At 34.1% G+C, this 17190-nt stretch overlaps 1 long non-coding RNA gene across 1 annotated transcript; it reads left to right on the forward strand.

Annotated features, from left to right (window-relative positions):
- Window positions 1-289: 289 nt before the first annotated feature.
- On the forward strand, window positions 290-13651 carry LOC129242923 (uncharacterized). Its single transcript, XR_008582225.1, has 3 exons — window positions 290-347; window positions 436-872; window positions 13253-13651. It is a non-coding gene; the product is annotated as an uncharacterized LOC129242923 (long non-coding RNA).
- Window positions 13652-17190: the final 3539 nt, after the last annotated feature.

The raw sequence follows: 17190 nt of genomic DNA on the forward strand, positions 1-17190 counted from the left end.
GAAATCACCGTGAATTCAGCACTTATGTACATTCCACCCATGAATTCACTCCTGATTGGCATTGCTAAGAATCATGCCTGAGCATCCTACTACTTTTTATTATTTCCTATAGTTTTAGGGAGAAACAGCGGGAGGTTTCTACTACTTGCCAGAGTTAAATTCATTAAGAAAGTAAGTCGCACTCTAAGTACTTGCACTGAAAAATGCAAAACTGTGGGAGTTACAGCACTTTTACTGAAGGTATTTTGACTGTTTTGGTGTTTTACAGGTGATTTTCATGATTTTTTTTGGAGTTATGGCACTTTTACTATGATTTCATCTGTCGTTTAGTTGTAGACACATAAACGGTAAAAAATTATAAAGTGTTTTAAAACTATTGATTACATAAAACTTTATTAAACTCTGACAAAGCGATATTTTTATTACCATCCGCAGACCATGAAACACCGACAGTGCTGTCACTTCTTCAGCAGCGCAGGTCAGCAATCACTCAGGTGATTCACCTCGAAGTCACGGTACTGCCTTAAGTATGTATGTACAATTCATAGCTAGGCTTTCCCCCTGGCTACATATTTATGAAGCTACCATAGTAGTGCTCGTATTACTGGCCCTCCTGACGAAGTGAATAAGCAAACATTCAACTGCCACAGCAACATACTAAATGTGTGTAGATGTATTTTTATGTGCAGCTGAATGCATAACATTTTCTGAAAATTATTTCACTTTCGCCATTGCATTGGAGTAATAAAAGCAACTACTACATAATTCGTTGGAAGACTTTTTAGCAACAGCAAGCGCAGCAACGCCAAACGTGAACGCAGCGAACGTGGAAAACTCTTCCGGAAAGCTCTACGACTTTGCTGGATTTTATAGTATGTATATACAAACATATTTTAATTTCTTTGATTTTCACTTTGTGTGCATGTGGATATGTGTGAAGGCATGTATGTGTGTGTGTCGTACAATTAAAGTTGGTTTGTCGATTACTTGGCTAGTTAGTTGGCTGGTGGGTCGGTTGGTTAGTTGGCTCTTTGCTGATCGCCGAGGTCTTTAAACTTTGTTGGTTATGTGACGTTACCACATTGTTGTTGTACACATACGCACCGGCCACATTGTAAGCGTCACCGCATTTATGTTGACTCTTTCACAACGGAAATGTTGTAATCAAAAGAAATGTGAAAGTTTTTATTTTTTCACTTTGCTATTTGGTTGTTTGTTTGTAATGCTTCGATACGCAAAAACCCGTCAATACAAAAATTTATTGACATTATGAAATCACATTGAACCAATACCGTTTGGTCTGGTTGTAATAGCATCAGCGAACTTTCTAACGATCGATGCATGAAATTAGAATTGAACGCAATTTTTTAGGGAAGGCGAATTAGATGGATTGGCTTGTGTAAATGAAATGGTGCAGTTACCCACAAATAGAGAAAGTGACTTTGAGGTAAACGCAAAATTATTCAAAATCTAGACAGGGTTCGGAAAACAAATAAATATTTAAAGCAAGCATTTGCTTAAAATTTCTTAACCGTATAAGACTTTAAAAAAATAAACATTTTTAAAATTAAAAAAAAAAATGTTACCCAAAAACACTAAACAAACTACTTTAATTAGTTTCTCATCTATTGGGCCAATTGTATCATATTTGCACTGTTTTCAGCCGGTTTAAGACCGTTAAAAAATAAAAAGGTTTCAAAATTCTGGTAATATTTTACCATGAAGCACTAAAGACATTTTTGAAATTAGTTCCTCATCTGTGGTTACTCGTTGTGACAGGGTTTTCGACTGTTTATGACCTTTAAAAAAAGTTTTAAAATGTACACAAAATTTTACGCAAAAACACTAAAGAAATTTTTGGAATAAGTTTCTCATCTATTTGGCTCACTCTTTGGGACATTTGAATAGACTTGTCATATGCCATATTTGCAGCATTTTCATACCGTTTAAGATCTTTTAAGTACAAATAAACAGTTTTAAAATGTACAAAACATGTTAACCAAAAACACTAAAGAAATTAAAAAAAAAAATTTTTAATCTGTTTGTCGACTCGTTGTGACATTTGATTGAACTTTTGTCATTTTTGCGCAGTTTTCGGACGATTTAAAAAAAAATAAACAGCTTCAAAATTTTAGAAAAATTTTACCTAGAAAACTAAAGAAATCTTTCAAATTAGTTTCTTATTTATTTGACTCACTCAAACAAAAAAAATATATATATATGTATGTATATATAGAGAATATAAAACTCCCAGAGATACAGAATATTTAGTTGAACGTGCGTGATTAAGTAGTCGGAATGAAATACCTTCATGTGTAAAAGCCAAGCTGAGCAAATCTACCGGTTTGAAAGGCAATCTGAGTAGATTTGTATGAAGTGTCATATTTGCATAAGTACAACGTGACCACAGTATTGTAGCTAGAAACTTTGCTTATTTAAAAGTTATTTGTTCGATATTTATTAACACATACTGGAAAACAACCGTTTGCAACTAGAAGTAAATTCAATACCGTTCTATTATTTCGTACATACATACATACATACATTATCATATATAAATACATGGCGTGTATACACGTCTTTAAAAATATGTAGCTGCACAAAAATAACTTCTATACAGTCAATCGCAAATAATTCATACAAAAATTAGACAAAAAAAAACTTAAACTTTCTTATTATTTAAGTTCATCAAGATAGCTCAGACGAAAGATCTAATAAATATCCAAAGTCTATTTCATATCTCCTTGCCGTTCAATTAGTTAACGATAATTGTTCAATTGTTATTGCTGTAGTCTGATGATAATTCATGTGAAATAATTTCGCCGCAAAAACGCAGACTTCACGGCGTAATCAACATTTTCTCCACTCTAGCGCTCATTTGCTTACTTTACATAGTGGCGCCCATACGTGCACAAGTGTATGTGTATGCATGTAGATGTGCCTACTTTTGTTGTTTAATGTTTAGCCTGGGGGTCGTGATTATTGTTTGTTGACATACACAAAACAAGTTGCCAATAACAGGAATTGTTGCGCTGCCCGGCTAAATAATGATGGAATTTTGTGACAGATAGCCAATTGCGGTCTTCGATAGCGTTTTGCTACAATGTGGTATGTATGTATGTGCATCTGCATGCATGCAGGTATGATGCGCGGTTACAGTATTTCTGTTAATCTCTGACATGTTACCATTAACAGACGTATTTGCGGCGATATAGGCGTTCAGAGATGCAATGGGGTGCTGAGTATTTCTGTCAATTACAAATTTAGTATATTCATATAAATTTAGTCTACGAAAGTACAAGTTTCGTATAAACTATAGCAAATAAAAAGTTTATTACTAAAAGCACTAAAAATTAATTACACAAACTATTGAAAGTCAGAGAAACATATTCGTTTTAAGCCTATGCAGAAAAGGAAAAAGTAATAAAAAAATATTTGAAATATAAAATAAATAAATAAAATACAATAAAGTAAAAATATAAGAAATTATCTCCGCTAATTTACATACTTTGATTTTTCATGCCTTTAAGGATAATCTTTGTAAAACATTTTACGTATAGCAATTAAAAACTTTGATGTTACGACTTCCATTTTTTTTAGATTGGCTTAAAGCTGTTGAAACCACCAATATGGCAGTGCTCTTTCTAGAAATAATTTTTAATTATATTTTATTTTCAAAGTCTTCTTTTGTTGTGACTGAAAAAATTGTTGTTTTTATTTAAAATAAAAACCCAATTCTATAACTAATTTTTTATAAAGAAATTGTATTTTACTTTTTAATTTTGATTTTGTTGTAATTAAAAACATTATTTTTTTATTTAAAATAAAAATCTAATTCAATAAATAAGCCAATTCAATAAATGCGCCAATGCTTATTCCATAAATAATTTTTTTTTCCAACTTTTTTTTTGTAATCAAAAAATATTTTTTATTTAAAATAAACATATTTTTTTGGCAACCTTTTGAAACCACTTTAACCCACTGCTCGCCTCAATGTACACCAAGCGATGCCGCTAACAATCATAAAAGTACATGCATCTACATACACACATACATACATAGTACATTCGCTTTGCCCTATTCCGCTCAAGTGTTTATCAATTCACCAAAAACTTTGAATTGCAGAAGTTCATTGATCTCACAAAAGAAAGTTTCTTTCTCCAGCAGAAATTTTTCACGCAAAGTAACCAAAACACTCATACACACATATGTACATATACGATTTGTTACCACTTTGCTGTTGACGTAATAAATTTCTTTTTTCGGCCATTTACCGCCAATTGTTTTTGTTTGTTGTCGGTTCAGCTGTTTTCTGTTTACAGTTGTGCATTGAGCACTGCGCTTTTTGGGGCCACAATGTGGACGGACAAAAAGATAGCTGTGAAATGATTCGGCCTATACGTCGACAGCAACAATCAGCAGCCAGCAGTTGACGTGGAAGTTGCGCGCGCCGTCACGGCTTATCACCGTCATTGGGTCAATGCACCTGTTGCTGTGTTGCTCCTATTAATTGGCGCACAGTTAATACGTAAATATGCACACATAAATATACACACATTAATACGTATTTGTGTTTTGCTATTGCATCGTCGCATGCGTGTTGCTCGTGAGATATTGGAATATTTACGCCAGTCGTGCGCTTTGGAAAGACTTTCTCCAACGCAACACAACAGTTGTCGCCACTTGGGCAAGCGATTATTCGTGAAGTTGCGGCAATTCGCTGGATTGTGTGTAAAATCGTGTCATTCAAGCAAATGAATCAAGGCTTATGTATGTCTGTGCATACACACATACATATGTATGTATGTATGTAATTTCAGGCGAAAAGTTGCCACACAAAATGCGGGGGAACTTCAATTTCTTCAAATTTTGTTGTGTGAAATTATGAAAGTCTTAAATGTACGTATGTAGGTATGTTTGTGTACGATGCTTAAAATCTATGCTGCGAAATCAGTGAATCATTTTAATAATTTTATGCCAGATTTTGATTTATTTGGTCATTATTTTTGCGTCAAGCGGAATCACGGCGATCGCAGTATACGAATAGATTTTTTTATGTTGATACTGATTTCGATGCTCACTATGGGCATTAAACATCAAAGGATGAAAAATTTTTTCAACAACAAGCGGCCCAATGGTGATGTTCGGAAATAATGGTGATGTTCTCGTACGCGATTAGATTTAGATTTATTGGAGGTTTACATTTAGACCTCATTTTCTTTTGTGCCCTCTACTCATCAAAACACCTCATCCAGACCCAGTTCCCTTATTAAGCTGATGATAGAGCTTAGCGTATGTGCAACTAAGGAGAAATTGAGAGCGCAAAGTGGCATTTGATTTTGAGGAGAATTTATAAGTTTATACTGGATACATTTTACGTCGCCCTGTTAACTTGAGTGATGTTGCCAAAAGTTTAACTAAGGCTAAACTAAAGAACTTTTACAGACAGATGTTGATGGTGCTTCGGCTGTTCTGCTTAAAAATTGTGTTTCCTATCCTCTCCAGTTAATCTTCAATAGTTCATTACTTACAGGTAATTTTATTGATGAGTGGAAATTGGCTTTTATTACACCAATTTTTGAAATTTTGAAAGCGAAAACAAGAATGATGTAAGTAATTGTGGACCTACATATTTCCAAGCTTGCGATTACCTCTAAGTTATTTGCATGTATTGCTGAAGATAAGATGTTTTCTGCAGTCAAAAGCTTAATTTGCCTCAATCAACACTGTTTCATTCCAAGTATATCTACTGGTTCAAACTGGGCTGTTTCCTCAGAATATTGAATATCAGCTTTTCAAAAAGGTTTCCAGGTCGATGTTGTATACGGGTTTCTCTAAGGCTTTTGACAGAGTTTCGCATTCAATTCTTGTTAAGAAATCAGCATGCCTTGGCTTCCATTCCCTATTTCTTCATTGGTTGGAGTTCTAACTCTTGAATCGTAGGAGTGTGACAACAGAGAAAACAAGAATTTTGTAAAACCTCACAAATTAAAGTGGTCCCAAGTCAATTGAAATTCCATTGTCTCCTTCTCCTGTGTGGGGTGACTTGGTCACATTTTAAGAAGATATCCGAACGACATCACCCGTAATGCGATTGATTGGAACACGCAAGGTAGCCGACGCAGAGGCAGACCGTCACTAACCTAGAGAAAAACCTTACAAACGGAAATTGAAAGGACAAACAAAAGTTGGAATGAACTAAACTGGCTGGCGTCCAACAGAAGCGAATGGAGAAAGCTTGTTGTGGCCCTTCGTGCCCTCGCGGAACCAATGGAACCTATATATCTCCTTCTCTTGACTTGGAAAGTTGAAAACTCATTGTCCTACGATGCATCCTCGAATCCACTTATTATTCACTTTTGACATTTTCCTCCTAAAAACACAGTATTAAAATATAATTTATTCGCTTAAATTATAAACTTTGCACTTTAATATTTACTGTCTTAATTTATATTTTTTTCTTTTATTTGAATATAAATTCCTGCAAAATATTTATGTACGACATTACCGTAAAAAGAAACCGTTGACGCCTTATTTCCCGCATCTTGCCATTTCGTCTATCAGCTGTTGGTTTTTTTTTTTTTTTTGTGTTTTGTGGATGAGAGGGTTTAAAATGCCTAATGCATCATCAAAGCCGTCAGACTAAAAAACTCGCCTTCGTTTGGTACTGTCGCCCACTCTGGAAACGCTTTCATATTACTTTAGAGTGGCGTTCCATCTTCCTCATTACAAGATCTATGCACATGTGCCTGCGTCCAGGTCTCGCTTTTTCACCCAGAGAATTTTTTCGGCGAAACCGCTAATGATCTTCCACGTTTCTTCACAGTGGTTATGTGACCGACTGTATGCCTTAACGTTCAACGTTCTTGTTCCCAGCTTCTTCAAGGTTTCGTGCTGTGAAGACTACTGCGATATCGTCTGCGTATCCGATTAGAAAGGTAGTATCGGGTATTTCTATATTGGATATCTCGTCATAACTAATGTTCCATAGGTCGGCTTCGGAAGTGACGTCTATACATTGAAAACCCTCTAAGGTTTAATAGACGAGTTTGCGGTATCTTAAGTATGTATTTCCTCACTGTGCACAGAAGGTATGCCGGAATTTTGAACCTTAGCTCTAAGGCGGCCAACCATCTCAGCTATTGAAAGCGTTCCTTACATCTAAGGTGGCAAAGACGACTATGCTTCTGGATTGTATACTGCCCCGATTCGCTGCTCCTGCGCTGTTTATGACAGTTTCGATTGCCCCTATTGTAGACTTTCCACGTCTAAAGCCGTGCTGTCTTGCTGATGGTCCCCCGGCGCCCATAGATTGATTCGATTAGCAGATTTATATGGTTATGGTTACGGCCCCTGTAACTGGATCTTTACTCTCACAATCTGGCTCCGCATGGCCAAATCTTATAATCTATTATTGTTGATCACACGCACCTCATCTATTATTACGTCATGGCAAATTTAAACTCCTTTTCCGACCTTAACATGCACAATTAGTATTCTATCATTCTCGATATCGTCGTGGATGCTTATAACATTCATAGTTAGTATAATCCATGTCTCGCTATACAATCGCATTAAATTAAGTCTTGTGATTTTTAGCAGTAAAATAATATTAGAATTTTCAATTGACTTGCACCATTCATATATCACAACTGTTCTGCAACGTTTTAATTTTGCTCAAAGAAGTGTAGTAAAAGATATGACATTCCATTTTTTTATAAGTAAAATGCCAGCAAAACATTCAGCTCCTTTCACTGTCAATTGCCCCAGAGATCAGCGTGCACCGCTTCACACCACAAATTAATTAAAACGACCTCAACACTTAAAAACCTGAAAGATGAAAGATGAACGAACACTGGTTGGTCGGGAGTATAAGTAAATGCGTGTTTACCTTTGTTGTTGCATACGTCGCAAAAGCGAATGATCTGTATAGTTATTTATGAATTGAACCTTCACTTACCGGACAGTTCAATGGCACACAACGAGACCGAAAAACATCGCCACAACTGAGTAGCATTAAAATAAATGAAAAGAAAAATTGCTATGGGTACGATAACCCAACTCAAGAACTATTAGTGATGTATGGAAAGAGACGCACGTGCACACGTGCCAAATCACATGAATAATGGGGAATAAAAACGGGTAAAATTGAATTATGTTTACAAAAATTATAGCAAGACAGCTTTGTATTTATGACCAGAGGCTTTCGTGCTTATCATTTTGTGCATTAAGCACCAAAATGAGTGCAATGTTGCCAAAAAGAGGTGGAGCGAATATTCATACATCTATACATACATCTGTACATACGCATGCGTGTATTTATTTATGTAGCTCCTAAATTTTGCCTGAATTTGGAAATGAAGTAACAAAGTTCGATACAAAGGCACATAAATTAATTATTTAAAAATAACCATGATGGGAATAAAGCCAACCAACAACAACTGTGCGATTAATTCAAAGGCAAGGCATTCCTTCACAGGCGCGCAAATGATCATCGTCGTGGAGTACAGACAATCCAAAAGTAGTGAAATGGCACATGACAGACACAATCTGATTTATTTATAAAGCATTCGCTCGTTTATTTGTGCTTTCATTCATTTTGCAGCCAACAATTGGCATCGTATGACCAACGAAGTGGGAATAAAAAATTAAGAATTTCCTGACACTCCATTTGGCTGGCTGACTAACTCGAACGATTGGAATTCTAGAAATTCGAGCATGTGCCGCAGGCGAATACGAGCTGGCCGCCTATCGCAGCACTCGTCTCTCATGCCAGGCGGCGGGTACAGTAATGTACTAAATGTGCGAAATATGGTCATGCTGGAGTCATCATGCTTGAGTAGCTTTAATTTCATCACTACTTAAAACAGACGTGAGCACAGAAGTACACACCTCCCAGACGCTTGATGACGAAGTCTCCCCAGTTTTACGACGTAGCAAGTATGACGCATACAACAACCAATGACGATATTTGCAGCCGGTTTGTATGTGCATACATATGTATGTATGTATGAATGTAGATATTTGCGCTCGGTCTGTTTGTGCTGGCAGTCACTCATTAAATTTCAAGAATCAACTGACCAATACAAAAGTTATATACTGAAAGCCTTAAAAAATAAAATAATAAAAAGTAGTATCAGCAACGCATGCGTCAACCATAAACGTACAGTTTGAGACGTCTAAGAACTTAGCAACAACTAACCAGCTAGTTGCTCACTAATTGAACAACAGTCGACTGCTGTACCTGGTTTGTTCCCAACACGCTCCAACTTTTATAACAAGCCAATACTCATAAGAAATAAAAACAAAGAGAACGCGTCTGAAGGAAAAAAACCATTCGCGAAATCATTAAGATGTGTGTAGAAAAACAAAAAACTTGTGATCTTATGGAATATTTCATTTACTTCCTAGTGCGCATTTTCTCCGCCCGTTTCTTATTCGTTCCCAACCGCCATAAACACACATATGTATGTATCATTTTGTTGTGACCGCTCTCACTCATGGGCAGAGTAATTGGAGAACAACGATCGCGTGTTGCGAGGGGAGAGCGCTACAATATCAACAAGTTTCTGTCATAGTATGCGCACTTTGCAGCTTACTGTAAAAAAGTGTATTATGTGTGCCCATTTACCTTTGCACTTGGGTTACTCTATTACTCAGCCGTTCGCCAAATGTTGCTAAAGTAACACATCGCTGTGATTTCTCCATCGTTGGAGCTTCGGAGCGCGCTCTTTTTTACACATTTTTTACACATTCAGTGCGATTCAATGGCGTCAGTTAAATTTAACGTTGCTTACGCGAATTTAAAATTTTGAAAATTTTCGTTACAAATGCAAAATTCGAATACTCTCGATAGCATAGCCAGCTGCCAAGGCAACGTCAAGCTTTTTGTATGGCGCGTTGTTTGTTGATCGTTGTGGAGCATGAGTAAGTGTGTGTGGCGTGTGTATGAATGTTGTTAAAGTAGCAGAGACTGTTAAGTTAAGTAGTGCGCGCCTTTTGTTGCTGGGACAGTAGACGTTGGATTTTGAATTGAATTTTTGCGCGCAGCGATCAAGTGGCAGTTAATTTTTAAATAAACTCACGTCTTTTGGCCTGGTAGTTTCTAAATGTAAACATGCATATATGTATATATAATATATATTTATACAGTTAGGGACATAACTGTTCATACATCCCATGTATTTCGAATATTTTGGTCCATTAAATATTTACAAATCTTAAACACAGCTTAATTTAAAAAAAATTCGGTTTAGTTGAACCGTTGGCTGAGAAAAGAAACATTATACGATAGCTCGTCTTTGAACCATACAGATATCTCTTGATAGGCTCTAAAGGAATTTATGAGTAAACTAAGTTGTATTAGAACAAAAGAAATCTGAATATTCCCCGTTACTTTCCCTAAATGTTCATTTCTGTGCATATTTACATATGTATGTATGTATATCGCTTTTATCCTCAGCATTATTGTTAATTATCGGAAATAAAAATTATTTATAACTCTCCCTTATCCACCAATCATAATTCCATTAAATTTAAATCATTCAAAACCGAAACTATTTAAAATGCAAAAAAACTGCAGTGTTTTTTAAGAACTTGACTTAAAATGATAATCAAAACATAAATATAATCTGAATGAATTTTTTTGTATTATAATCTGGTAGATAATTTCATGGCATTACATTTTTAAAATGAAATCCGGCATACATACATACATAATATACATATGTACGCAGCGGCTACGAATTACTCTATTTGTTCAGTCGAATTTTTGACTACTTTTTCCAATAAATCTGGCCGTATGACGTCAACAGGGGCTGGAATATTGCAATAAATCGATTGTTAAGCGCGTTGTATGGCAAGTTGCGTCGTCTTTTCGTCGATGTTTAGCTGATAAATTTTTAGAAACATAAATTCGGTCAGTATGTCCCGATCGCGCCAGCCCTTCCCCATAACGGCAGTTCTTTTGTCATTTCAAAAGAAATAAGAGCCAGTGATCCGCGAATGGATTTATATCTATTTTTGTCCAAAGTAAATTTTCAAAATTTTTAAGGTCAATTTGCCAAACCCTACTGAACAGAAATGCCAACACAGTTTGCCATTCTCAACTGTCAAACCATAATTATCGATGTCGATAATTTTCATGCAGCTAAAAGAAAATCGATATTTTAGGAGTATCAGAAGTTTATAAATTTTGTTGTTTAACTAAAACTATTCTAATATTGGATCGTCATAAAAGTTCTTGGACATATGACCAAAAATCGAGACGTTATAAAACACAACAACAACGAATTCAACCTCAACCGACACCGCCAGCTTGCCAATACATTTTTTATTATCAACCAGCGAAAATCACTTAAGGGGTTAGTCTACTTTGTCACTTTAAAATTTTTCAATTTTTTTTTTTTGCATAATTTGAAAGTATATATATCCAGAAATATTGTGTAAAAATTTTAAGAAAATCCGAGCACTCTAACTATTTTTTTTTTACCTGAACATCATTTCGTCTACCTGCGCGTATAGCGTGCATTAAAAACTTTAAACGCGTTTTTCTCAAAACAACGTTTTCAAAATCTAGCTCCACTGTATCTCAAAAACTAATCAACCGATTTTCATAAAATTTGGATCACCTATTCTAGACATAATTTGCACCAAATTGACGCTCGGGGGTTTTGAAATTTTAAATTTTTACTATATATTTTTTTTAAATATGCGAAAAAAAAGACCGTTCTATCAAAAATTTTCCATTTTTATCAGCCATTTTTTTTTGTCTTCATTAAAACCTAATATCCGAGGGTCATTTTGTAGCCAGTATCTTACTGAATCTGAAACATTTTGATTTTTTTGTTTCAGACAAGCCGTTCTTGAGTTCTGATGGAGCTGCCTCACCAACCCATGTTTGAGACGTTACGCTTCACTGCTATTTTTTTACTAAAAATACTATAAAATTGAATAAAAAAAAATTTATTTCTGAATTTTAAGACTTTGTTTAATAAATCAAACAAATTTTATATTACTATCATTTATAGTTTTCTCAAAAAAAAATCACGAATATAGCCTTTTTTTCGAGTCTCCAAAGTAGACTGACCCCTTAACACTGCGCAAGATAACAGCTGGCTTAAGTTTGTATAAATTAGAGGGTTGACGGTGTCAGGATGGCATGGCATCTGTATAATGGGCATGAGCATCTGCGAGGTGGTTTAACAACTACCTGTGCAACATGCAGCTTGCAACCCTTAATTTAAGTTATGTGCACGAATATTTATTATACAGCAAAAGGATCTGTGCACTGGTATCCTTGGTTACCCGCATGGTGGTCCATATGAGTCCGTATGATGGGCGCAGTAATTCCAATTTGCCTGTCAGGGGTGTGTATTAACGAATTTTATTTGTAAATTATTATCAAGTAGGAATTTTGTAACTATTGAATTATGCACACACACATGCACACATGTGAAATGTAAAATAATTCAATTCATAAATAAAGTAACGCAAGGCTATTAAATCCTATCACATGCATATGGGTGCTTTGTGTTGTGTACTGTTAGACGAATACTCATTTTCATTATATGTAGAATAACAGATTTGTTGCTGAATCACTTCCTCAGCAACATTGTGTTTAATTACGTGTATGTTTACTAGCTCTCCCGACAGTCGGTTATACGCGACCGAAACAACCCGAATTCATATCCGCCCAAGAACTTCCACTCCAGGGGCATTCCCCAAATATTTATGGAAAATATTTTTACTGTTACAACAACTCTTCAACAGCTTATAATCTATTTTCTAGCGTAATTTCAAAACAATTTTTTTCATAGCTCGCATTTCATTAGCGCAATGATTTCGTCAGCTTTTGTTTATTGAATATGAAAATGCGATCTTTGTTTATCATTGTTATTGCTATTGTTGGCTTGACGCTGTTCAACTTCTACACCTATTACGAAAACTTTAACAGCCACTTATCAGCTATTGTTCTCAATGAGTGTGAGAGAGAATGTTCTCAGAGCTTCGCGATAGAAGACTAGGGATGCCAGTTATAGCACATAATATGAATTTGGGAATTTTTTTTGGACAAATATGTATGTACATATGTCAAGTGTTTACGATAATAACAGGCTGATCTTATAAAAACTGTTTATTAAATGATTCACTCAATTATTTATGATTCAATTTGTTTCTGCTGAATTTTTAGGAATCTGTTTACTACTTTTACCATAGATAATACTGTTCTCTACTTTTTTTCTCTTTTCAGCATTAGAGTATTACATGCTTTTTTAACCAACCAGAATACTACACGTTTGCGAAAACATCTAAATGAATACCATAAACCATAAAAAAGCTGATTTGGAACCAAAACGATTGTCTGCTCGCAAATTCGGAGAATATTGTGAAATAATTCAACCCGAATTTCACTTAAAAAGGAAACCCCTTCTGCTCTAATATAAAAAGAAAAGTTGTGAAATGCTCCGATGGGAAGTCCGCAATGCAATGGAACATCTACTTAGTAGTCGTTCGCTTTTATGGTACTCCATTCGCAGTGCTATTTACATATGTACATACATACATTTTTTATTGGTTCGGTTCACTGTTCTGCTTACTCGCTTTCTGATGAGATACCTTTTGAATTTCATCATATTTCGAAAAGATTTTCATATTTAAGATATTGTACGGTGCTGGTGCAAATTTGCACGTAATACATGCAGTGTTGCCAACTTTTGAATTTAAAAAGTACCAAAACTTGAAACTTGCATTCTTACTAAAAGCACTAAACTTTTCGGAAATGAACGAAGACTTTTTATATAACATTTTTTATTTAACAAAAGCAAAAATTAAGCCTGTAATGCATCATATATGTAACTCAATAATATAAAATTTACAACGATTCTGCAAAAAATTGGACATGACATTTAAAATGTTCAAATTGTATCACAAATTACATAGTTTTAAGATCTATGTATTTCCTCATCATTATCAACTTGTGCCCATAAAATTGACTTTGTGTCATATTTTGAATTTCGATAACTGTATTTATTCTCGAGGTAACAATTTATAGCATCTGGTGTATAATAACTATCACAACAACAATTTCATTCCAAACCATTTTTAACGGAACAATACTTTTACTGAAAGAACTGGTAAACGAATACTAATTTTGATTTCAAACCTTTTCAAGACCCGAATTGTTAAATTTACCATATTTTCAAATGGATTCAGACCGACTGAGGCTTTATACGTTTTAACTTGAAATCATTTTAGTGCATTTAATTTTGTGGACTCCCGCAAATTCAGTGCTCGTACAGCTTTAAATATTTCGAATTATTAATTCATATTTTTAACCATCTAGCAGAAATGCCTGTCGATTTCACTTCAGTTCAACAAAAAAAAAAAGACTGGGCACTACGCACTAAACCATTTGTTGGCGCTTTAATTTTCAAAAAACAATAAATTTAGAGTTTAAAACAGTAGGTTGGCAACTACGAGTACTTCGCTCTACTTGAGAATTAAAGGGTCTTTCAAAAGACGCGCCTAGATGTTGTTTTATAATAAAACGTGTACAAATTTAGATTCTGGTTTCAGTATATTTATTCGAAATATGAAATATGAATTGTTTTGTTTTAAACGATTTTCAATATTTTATGAATTTTTCTGGAACCTCATAGAGCAAACAAAGTGACATTTTTTTCAAAGTATAATTTATTTCTTATAATATATTTCATGAAATAAAATGTGTAAGCACGAGATCTCTGAAAAGAATTTTTTAATATTGTTGTCATCTAATTCTCTTTTTACACGAATTTTTTGGGAACGCATCTATCATGTAAAACGAGAGTTAGGTGTGCGTGAAAAGACCAACATTATTTAAATGCTCACCATGAACACTTCTGTATGTAAAATTTGTCAAACAGTCAATCAATGAATGCTTAAGTGTTGAGAACGTCAAGGTATCGACGTTGAAGGTTGTTCAGCAACACTTTACGCTACAACAGCAGAACTCCAGAACAGAATGTCCAGCTTTTGGTCTGCTAGCCCTTTTGCTATCCACAACAGAACCAGTTTCTTGACATTTTTTGACCAACTTGACCAATTGACAGCTAATTCGGAAGATTATTTCCACCACAAAAAATCACGAATTTTGCGATATGTTGTCTAAAAGATCGACCATTTGCATAATAATTTTCAATAATTTATTTATTTATATCAAATCCTATTGTGCAAAATTTCACATTGACAAATGTCAAGGATAACATAAAAAGAGTTATCGTCTAGGAGTTATTCATTACTGACATTTAGGTGTCGCTTTTGAAAGACCCTTTACAAAAATTGCTGCCTTGGTGCAATGGATGACCATGACTTTATTTAGAGGATATATGTATGTATGATAAGTGGTCATGAAGTATGCATAAATATTTTATATTGAAATTAATGCGTTCACAACCTTCAAGAGGCAATTAGTCAAGGATGATAGATTATGCACCTCGTGGCAATTAGTCTGGTTAAAATCGTTTCATATTTCACGGTATCATATATAATTCACGAATTATCACACCTATTTATGGATTATCACACCTATTTATGGATCGTATTCATTTTAGCTTTCATTCTACTATCACCTGATAAACGTATCAACTATCAGTTTGTGTTCATAGAACAAATTTAGTTACATTTTAAATTTTCTTAAGAATTTTCTATGAAAGAACATATTACTATAGAACTTTTTCATGACAAAGTGATCAACTCGCTCATCTCGTCGCAATTTCAAGAATACAATATTTTATTAACATAACAACAATGTAAGTAAATTTCCATTTTCTTAGCTATGTACATATAATTATTTTTTGTTTCCTCATTTGACCTGGGTTAATATTTCGTATCATCGACGTACACCACAAACTGTTTTATAAAAATGAAGAGTAGACTTTATTTCTATAAAATTTCGCTTTTTAAAGTTTCTAAACAACCAAAAACATTTACCCTTTTTTTAATAAAGTCTAATTAATGTAGAAATAATATGTTTTTATATAATATTTATTTCTTTCCATAAGTTTCAAATAGGTATTTCTAACTTACAAAATAATGTGCCACCTTCCTGACATAAAAAGCATATTACAAATACAATATTGAAAAACAAACCATGAAGGCATTTCATTCTTTTAAGTTTTAAATAATTAAATTTTATTATTATATAATACCAATAAATTGTTTTTATTCTTATAATTTTATAATATTTATCTAATGCTAAAGAAAATACTAAAGTTTACGCTAACATTATTAATTGAGATTTGTAACTAACATTACATACAACGTTTAGGTGTCAGCATTAAAAAAAATTTATGCATCCTGCCTTTTAAAAATAAATTTTCGGTCTAACTTAATGAGTGCTAAACAATGTTAGCTACAATGTTGCTGCAACAAAATCTCTTCTCAACATTAAATTCTTCTAAACATGCCTAAAGAAATGCATAAATGTACATACATACATACATACATAGATACACTTTGAACTACAAAAATGCACGCATACAACTGTACGAAATGCTCGAAATTAGCTCGAGCAGAACTAATGCCCACAAATTAGATCTTTATCTTTACTTTTCAGCTAGGTTTATTTAAAATCAAAGCATAATATGTCAAAATGCCTTCACTTAAAAAACCATTGTACATTGTAAATTTTTACTAGATTTAATATTATTTATTTATTACTAGTAGGATTATTTAAGATTACTAGATTATCCTATCGGACGATGGGATCAACAATTACCGCTAAAACTAGCATATCTAGTACATACTCTAGTGTATTAACAAATTTAAAAGTAACGCATTGATATTGATAATGTTACCAGCGCCTGTGTTGCAAGACGCTTCCTTCGAATCAGTTGCATGTTGACAAAGGAAAAAGATTTTTTCAAAGGCATACCTTCACAAGCATAGTTCGATGGACAGTATAGCGTCAACTGTACTCATAAATTTGGACTTCGAAGACAATAAAAATACAATCGCGTGTACAGATGTATGTAACGAGGGTTGAAAACATGCGGCATGGAGAATTGAGAGGAGAGCGTAGCAAACTGTATGGAAATGTGAAATATATTTGTTTTGAAATTTCGTTTAAATGTGCCAGATGAGAGTGGATGCATTTCAACTGTATTATTTTTCCTATGAAAGGTGTTTTAATAATTTGTTTTTTATTAA

The sequence above is a fragment of the Anastrepha obliqua genome, chromosome 3 (assembly GCF_027943255.1).
Source record: "Anastrepha obliqua isolate idAnaObli1 chromosome 3, idAnaObli1_1.0, whole genome shotgun sequence".
Classification (NCBI taxonomy): domain Eukaryota; kingdom Metazoa; phylum Arthropoda; class Insecta; order Diptera; family Tephritidae; genus Anastrepha; species Anastrepha obliqua.